We start from the raw sequence: 8,627 nt of genomic DNA on the forward strand, positions 1-8,627 counted from the left end.
AATGTGATCATGGCTGATCATCCCCAATCAGTACCCCGTTCCTGCCTTCTCCCCATATCCCCAGACTCCGCTATCTTCAAGAGCACTATCTAGCTCTCTTGAAAGTATCCAGAGAACCGGCCTCCACCGCCCTCTGAGGCAGAGAATTCCTCAGACTCACAACTCTCTGTGTGAAAAAGTGTTTCCTCATCTCCGTTCTAAATGGCTCACCACTTATTCTTAAACTGTGGCCCCTGGTTCTGGACTCCCCCAACATTGGGAATATGTTTCCTGCCTCTAGCGTGTCCAAACCCTTAATAATCTTACATGTTTCAATAAGATCCCCTCTCATCCTAAATTCCTAGTGTATACAAGGCCAGCCGTTCAATTAGCTCAGCATATGACATCCCAGCAATTAACCTTGTAAACCTATGCTGCACTCCCTCAATAACAAGAATGTCCTTCCTCAAATTTGGGGACCAAAACTGCGCACAATACTCCAGGTGTGGTCTCACTAGGGCCCTGTACAACTGCAGAAGGATCTCGTTGCTCCTATACTCAACTCCTCTTGTTATGAAGGCCAACATGCCATTCGCTTTCTTCACTGCCTGCTGTACCTGCATGCTTACTTTCATTGACTGATGAACCCCCAGATCCCGTTGTACTTCCCCTTTTCCCAACTTGACACCATTTAGATAATAATCTGCCTTCCTGTTTTTGCTACCAAAGTGGATAACCTCACATTTATCCACATTAAACTGCATCTGCCATGCATCTGCCCACTCACCCAGTCACCCGGCATTCTCATAGCATCCTCCTCATAGTTCACACTGCCACCCAGCTTTGTGTCATCTGCAAATTTGCTAATGTTGCTTTGAATCCCTTCATCTAAATCATTGATGTATATTGTAAATAGCTGCGGTCCCAGCACTGAGCCTTGCGGTACCCCACTAGTCACTGCCTGCCATTCTGAAAGGGACCCGTTAATCCCTACTCTTTGTTTCCTATCTGCCAACCAATTTTCTATCCATGTCAGCACTCTACCCCCAATACCTGGGGCTCATGATGTCGACCTCCCCGTGGTGAGCCCTGTCAACTGACCTCAGTCAGGCGAACGACAACAAACAGCGACAGCAGCAGCGCCGCAGCTTGGCGTCAACCCCGGAGCATGAGCGCCTTTTTAGGGCGACCGCCTACGGATGTCGAACCGGATGGCATCACCCTGCTGCAGACTTCTGCTGCCTCAAACGCAAGAAGAAGAAGACTCCCAACACCATGTGCCCTAATTTTGCCCACTAATCTATGTGGGACCTTATCAAATGGTTTCTGAAAGTCCAGGTACACTACATCCTCTGGCTCTCCCTTGTCCATTTTCCTAGTTACATCCTCAAAAAATTCCAGAAGATCAGTCAAGCATGATTTCCCCTTCTTAAATCCATGCTGACTCGGACCGATCCTGTTACTGCTATCCAAATGTGCCGCTATTTCATCTTTTATGATTGACTCCAACATCTTTCCCACCACCGATGTCAGGCTAACTGGCCTATAATTCCCTGTTTTCTCTCTCCCGCCTTTCTTAAAAAGTGGAATAACATTAGCCACAGGATCCTGAATTTATAGAACATTGGAAAATGATCACCAGTAGGCTTGTGAGAGAGCTGGGAAGGGAGGGGAAGGAGGGAGAAAGCAAGGACTAACTGAAATTGGAGAAGTCAATGTTCATACCGCTGGGGTGTAAACTACCCAAGCGAAATATGAGGTGCTGTTCCTCCAATTTCCGCTGGGCCTCACTCTGACAATGGAGGCAGCCCAGGACAGAAAGGTCGGAATGGAATGGGAGGGGAAGTTGAGGTGCTGAGCCACCGGGAGATCAGGTTGGTTAATGCGAACTAAGCAGTGGTGTTGGGCGAAGCGATCGTCGAGCCTGCGCTTGGTCTCACCAATCTAGAGAAGTTGACACCTGGAACGGTAGATGCAATAGATGAGGTTGGAGGATGTGCAGGTGAACCTCTACCTCACCTGGAAAGACTGCTTGGGTCCTTGGATGGAGTCGAGGGGGGAGGTAAAGCAACAAGTGTAGCATTTCCTGCGGTTGCAAGGGAAAGTACCAGGGGAAGGGGTGGTTTGGGTGGGAAGGGACAAATTGACCAGGGATATCTATGTCTCCCTCTCTCCTGATTCGGTCTGAAGAATGATTTCGACCTGAAACATCACCCATTCCTTCTCTTCAGAGATGCTGCCTGTCCTGCTGAGTTATTCCAGCATTTTGTGCCTATCTAGGGAATAAGGAAAGATGGTTGAATTAAACTGCATTTATTTCAGTGCGAGAGCCTTGACAGGTAAGGTGGATGAACTCATGCTGTGGAAAGGCAGGTACGTGCGTCTGACATTGTGGAAACCTGGCTAAGGGAGTGAAATGATTTGCAGCCTAATGTTCCAGGGTATAACTTGGTTTATACTCTCTAGAATTTAGAAGATTGAGAGGGGATCTTATAGAAACTTACAAAATTCTTAAGGGGTTGGACAGGCTAGATGCAGGAAGATTGTTCCCGATGTTAGGGAAGTCCAGGACAAGGGGTCACAGCTTAAGGATAAAGGGGAAATCCTTTAAAACCGAGATGAGAAGAACTTTTTTCACGCAGAGAGTGGTGAATCTCTGGAACTCTCTGCCACAGAGGGTAGTTGAGGCCAGTTCATTGGCTATATTTAAGAGGGAGTTAGATGTGGCCCTTGTGGCTAAGGGGATCAGGGGGTATGGAGAGAAGGCAGGTACGGGATACTGAGTTGGATGATCAGCCATGATCATATTGAATGGCGGTGCAGGCTCGAAGGGCCGAATGGCCTACTCCTGCACCTAATTTCTATGTTTCTATGTTTCTATAAGTGCTACAGGTAAGATAGAGGTGAGGGTAAAAGACAAGGTGGAGTTGCATAGTTGATTAAGATAGAACATCATGTGTAAGAAGGAACTGCAGATGCTGGTTTAAACGAAGAGACATAAAAAGCTGGAGTAACTCAGCAGGACAGGCAGTATCTCTGGAGAGAAGGAATGGGTGACATTTCGGGTCGAGACCCTTCTTCAGACTCATCTGAAGATCAGATCTCATCTGATAGAACATCATGGCAATAGTCAGAGATAACATTAATGAGGGATCGTCCAGCAAGGCTGGATTGGGTGGAGCTGAGAAATAAAAGGGATGATCACCTAATTGGATCACATTATAAGCCCCAAAAGGTCGACAGGGAGTGGAACAAGAATTGCAGGAGATTGCAGACAGCTGAAAGAGTAATAGGATTGTCATAGATGGGGATTTAACTTTCCCCAATTAGACTAGAACTGCCATAATACCATTGGTTAATAATTTACAGGTTTGAAATTATATAATTAACCAATAGAGACATATACACAGTTATAAATCTAACCATACATCTAATCGTTCGGTTTCCAACTAGAAACTCTTCAGTAGGATAAGATTCTACCAGATGAACCTCATCTACACCTGTTCTCACAGCCTTTACTACAATTGCTACCTTAACATAAAATATATAACTGTAAACACCTTCTATTACATTTTTTAAAAATATCAACTATTATTAAACCGAACTGGGTAATAATACTCATCACATTCTACAGTTGTTCAGATTATACACTATATTTTGTACGTTATTAGATACCGTGAACTAATTATAACTTCTGCTTTGAGGATTTCTAAGAAACTCATCTCCTTTGACTTTCTTCAGGATATTCAGTGCACACAATTCTGCCATGACTATTTTCATGCTCTTGTCTCTGATTCGGGGCATTTGGTTAGTAATAAGACATGAAACAGTCTCCAAAATATGCATGGACTCACTTTCTACAGCATTAGCACCTGCTGCAAATACAATTCAAATTACTTTGCTACAGCCCCATTGAGCCTTTGGTTCACCATCCTGTCTGTAGGTTTCAGTAATAGCACAGCTGTTACTCTAGCTGTGCCTTAATCAAACAGATTACAGATTCTTCCTCTGAACTGCTTGTTATTAATGGTTGTGAATGGTCCCATTGCCCTGGAAATGTCAAATCAATGTCCAAATGATAACTTTTATGTCCCAATTAATCATAATGGATGGTTCTTCTGGGCCATTTCACCCTGGTTGAACTTTCTGGATTAATCGTTATATTCCTTTGGATGCCTGTTTCTTGGTGTTTTAGTGGCTTGTGCAACCATTTCCATAATGAGCACTATCTGCCCTAATACTTCACTGACACAGTGGTGCAGTATATCTGTGTAGGGAGGAACTGCATATGCTGGTTTACACTGAAGATAGACACAAAATGCCGGAAGTTTCTTGTTCGCTGAATGTTACTTTAAGTAACACTTGTTTTTCCTCTCTCTCCGTCCCTCCCCCACCCTAGTTATCTGACTAGATTGTTGGCCTTCTGATTAATTTTACTGATTGTATGCCTCCTTGTCACCTTCCCCTCAGCTAACAACGAACCATTCTACATCACCTTATCCCCAGCTGCTTAGAACTGTCGTTTTCACACCTTACCCTTCCATATCTCTAGACTCCCTCTCCCTGACTCTCAGTGTGAAGAAGGGTCTCGACTCGAAACGTCACCCATTCCTTTTCTCCAAAAATGCTGCTGAGTTACTCCAGCATTTTGTATCTACGGTGCAATCTATCTGTTGACCTGCAGTGAAACAGATATGTGCCTGTTTCTTGCTGGCAGACATTTGAACAGACAATATTGCAAACCCAGGCTTTCAAAGAATTTTCCTAATGCCCATTCTCCATGTTCTTTGTTAACATTGCCAACTCTAATTACCAACCCACTTCTGGGGATATTATATTCCCATTCACTCCCATGTGCTTTCACCACAGTCCTGGGCTCTATATCATTTGATTTTTTTTGTCAAACCCCTATCACCCTTAAGGGCCTGTCCCACTTATGTGATTTTTTAGGCAACTGCCGGCGAATAGGCTATCGCCACACGGTCGTCGGTGTCTTGCCTATATGGTCATGAGTAGTCTCCTCAATCGCCCAAAGAGTCGTAGCGTTTTTCTGGTTGCCGTTGGATTTTGAAATGTTCAAAACTTTTCAGCGACAGTCGCCGACCGTGGGCTTGTCGTAGCTTGTCGTGGCTTGCCTCAAGAAAAAGCGATGCAGTATCAATACTAATGCTTATTTATTCTTATTAATTATGTTTCATTTAAAAAGATGCCCTTAAATCTCCTTTTTCTAATCATCCTCTTCAGGAGTGCAATCAATGCCATTCAATGCTCCCGTTTCCATTTCGTCCTCATCCAATTATATTACATGTACAGTACTCCGGTGGAACTATTCCATGTCCCTTTACATCTGATACAAACAGGGACAATGATCTTTACCAATTTAGTGTTTAAAGTAAATTAAAGTGTTTGGCTGCCTGGAAATCAGGTAGGTCCAGGCGGACTGAGCGAAGGTGTTCAGCAAAACGATCACACAGTCTACGTTCAGTCTCTCCGATATATAAGAGACCACACTTTGAACGACAGATACAGTAGATGAGGTTCAAGGAGGTGCAAGTGAACCCCTGCCTAACATGAAAGGACTGTTGGGGGGGTCCCTGGACACTACATCGCCTGCATGTTGCGGGTGAAGGTACCTTCTTCTTCTTGCATATGGCATGCACAGCATAAAGTTGTCGGACAACTTATTCTATTTGATCTTATTTGATTGTGCATCCCGGGTTGATTGCATTTGTCGAAACAGGATGGGCCACGTGAAGGTTGCAATCTCCCACCCCGGGAAGGTACCTGGGGAGGGGGGGTTTGGGTAGGAAGGGATGAGTTAACTAGGGAGTTGCGGAGGGAATGGTTTCTGATGGTCTTAGTGACTGAAGAAGGGTCTCGACCTGAAACGTCACCAATTCCTTCTCCCCAGAGATGCTAAGTTACACCAGCATTTTGTGTCTATCTTTGGTGCAAACCCGCATCTGCAGTTCCTTCTTACACATAAAAACTCAAGCTCTCTGCCTGGCTGGGACTAAAATAAGAAAGTAGGATCATCCTTCAGTGCACGGTAACTGAAGCATTATGTCAGAATAACATAAAGGTTTAAAATGTAATAGTATTGAAAGTATATTTGGCGCTAAAATTAATATTTACAAACACTACATCCCACAATGTTATTACTGTATTGCTCACAATCCCACACCATTATCTTTGCATCAAGCTATACTAAAAGACTTGGCACCCACACTGAGTAACACTCTCATGCACTAATCAACTCCCCCACAAACTCATCCATCTCCCCACACAACACAAGAAACAAAATTTAAATTGCGGAGGAAGGAGAGCAGCAGGGACAAAAGACTCATCTGTGGCAGTGTGGAAATAATGTGAGGCCAGTTCATCTATCATTCAGTTAGGTTGTATCACAGGGGACTAGGTTTTTACCTTCATTTCACTGGAGTGCATTGCACCCATTCCAGTGGTGAGAGGCCTGAGCCATTTGTAGGGCCCTGCCTTGTTTCCTCACTTCTCTGACGTTTGATGGGAGGACATTAACCTGAAGCATTAACGCCATATAATAGACAATAGGTGCTGGAGTAGGGCATTCGGCCCTTCGAGCCAGCACCACCATTCACTGTGATCAACCCCGTTCCTGCCTTCACCTCTTATCCCATGACTCCGCTATCTTTAAGAGCTCTATCTAACTCTCTCATGAAAGCATCCAGAGAATAGTCCTCCACTGCATCTGAGGCAGGGAATTCCATAAATTCATAACACTATGGGTGAAAAAGTTTTTCCTCAGCTCTGTTCTAAATGGCTTACCCGTTATTCTTAAACTGTGGCCCCTGGTTCTGGACTCCCTCAATATCGGGAACATGTTTCCTGCCTCTAGCATGTCCAATCCCTTAATAATCTTATATGTTTCAATAAGAAATCCTCTCATCCTTCTAAATTCCAGTGCATACAAGCCCGATCGCTCCATTCTATCAACATATGACAGTCCCGCCATCCCGGGAATTAACCTCGTGAACCTACGGTGCACTCTCTCAATAGCAAGAATGTCCTTCCTCAAATTTGGAGACCAAAACTGCACACAATACTCCAGGTGTGGTCTTACTAGGGCTCTGTACAACTGCAGAAGGACCTCTTTGCTCCAATACTCAACTCCTCTTGTTTTGAAGGCCAATATGCCATTAGCTATCTTCACTGCCTGTTGTACTTGCATGCTTACTTTCAGTGACTGATGAACAAGCACCCCCAGATCTCGTTGTATTTCCTCTTTTCCCAACTTGACACCATTCAGATAATAATCTGCCTTCCTGTTTTTGCCACCAAAGTGGATTACCTCACATTTATCCACAATAAACTGCATCTGCCATGCATCTGCCCACTCACGCAACCTGTCCAAGTCGCCCTGCATCATCATAGCATCCTCCTCACAGTTCACACTGCCACCAGCTTTGTGTCATCTGCAAATTTGCTAATGTTACTTTTAATCCCATCATCTAAATCATTAATGTATATTGTAAATAGCTGCAGACCCAGCACCGAGCCTTGCGGTACCCCGCTGGTCACTGCCTGCCATTAATCCGTACTCTTTGTTTCCTGTCTGCCAACCAATTTTCTATCCATGTCAGTACCCTACCCCCAACACCATGTGCTCTAATTTTGCCCACTAATCTCCTATGTGGGACCTTATCAAAGACTTTCAGAAAGTCCAGGTACACTACATCCACTGGCTCTCCCTTGTCCATTTTCCTATTTACATCCTCAAAAAATTCCATAAGATTAGTCGACCATGAATTCCCCTTCGTAAATCCATGCTGACTCGGACCGATCCTGTTACTGCTATCCAAATGTGCGGCTATCTCATCTTTTATAATTGACTCCAGCATCTTCCCGACCACGATGTCAGGCTAACTGGTCTATAATTCCCTGTTTTCTCTCTCTCGCCTTTCTTAAAAAGTGGGATAACATTAGCTGCCCTCCAATCCATAGGAACTGATCCTGAATCTATAGAACATTGGGAAATTATCACCAATGCATCCACGATTTCTAGATCCACTTCCTTAAGTACCCTGGGATGCAGACCATCAGGCCCTGGGATTTATCAACCTTCAGTCCCTTCAGTCTATCCAACACCATTTCCTGCTTAATGTGAATTTCCTTCAGTTCTTCCGTCACCCCAGATCCTCTGGCCACCAGTACATCTGGGAGATTGTTTGTGAAGGCAGACCCAAAGTACCTGTACAACTCGTCTGCCATTTCTGTGTTCCCCATAATAAATTCACCTGTTTCTGTCTTCAAGGGTCCAACTTTGGTCTTAACTATTTTTTTCCTCTTCACATACCTAAAGAAGCTTTTACTAGCCTCCTTTATATTCTTGGCTAGCTTACCTTTGTACCTCATCTTTTCTCCCCATATTGCCTTTTTAGTTATCTTCTGTTGCTCTTTAAACGTTTCCCAATCCTTCACAGAGGTTGAAAATAGTGCTCAGCATTTTCAACATGTGTAATATTTTAATAATCACTGACTGGCACACAGGTTGGGTAAAATTAATGTAATGTGGATCTGTTCCTTTAGCTCATACTTGGTTACTCTACTGCTTATATAACAGTAATGTATCAACTTTGAGGGAACAGTTAGTGATTTGAGAGCAGTGTATT

This window comes from Leucoraja erinacea, chromosome 4, assembly GCF_028641065.1.
Source record: "Leucoraja erinacea ecotype New England chromosome 4, Leri_hhj_1, whole genome shotgun sequence".
Taxonomy (NCBI): Eukaryota; Metazoa; Chordata; class Chondrichthyes; order Rajiformes; family Rajidae; genus Leucoraja; species Leucoraja erinaceus.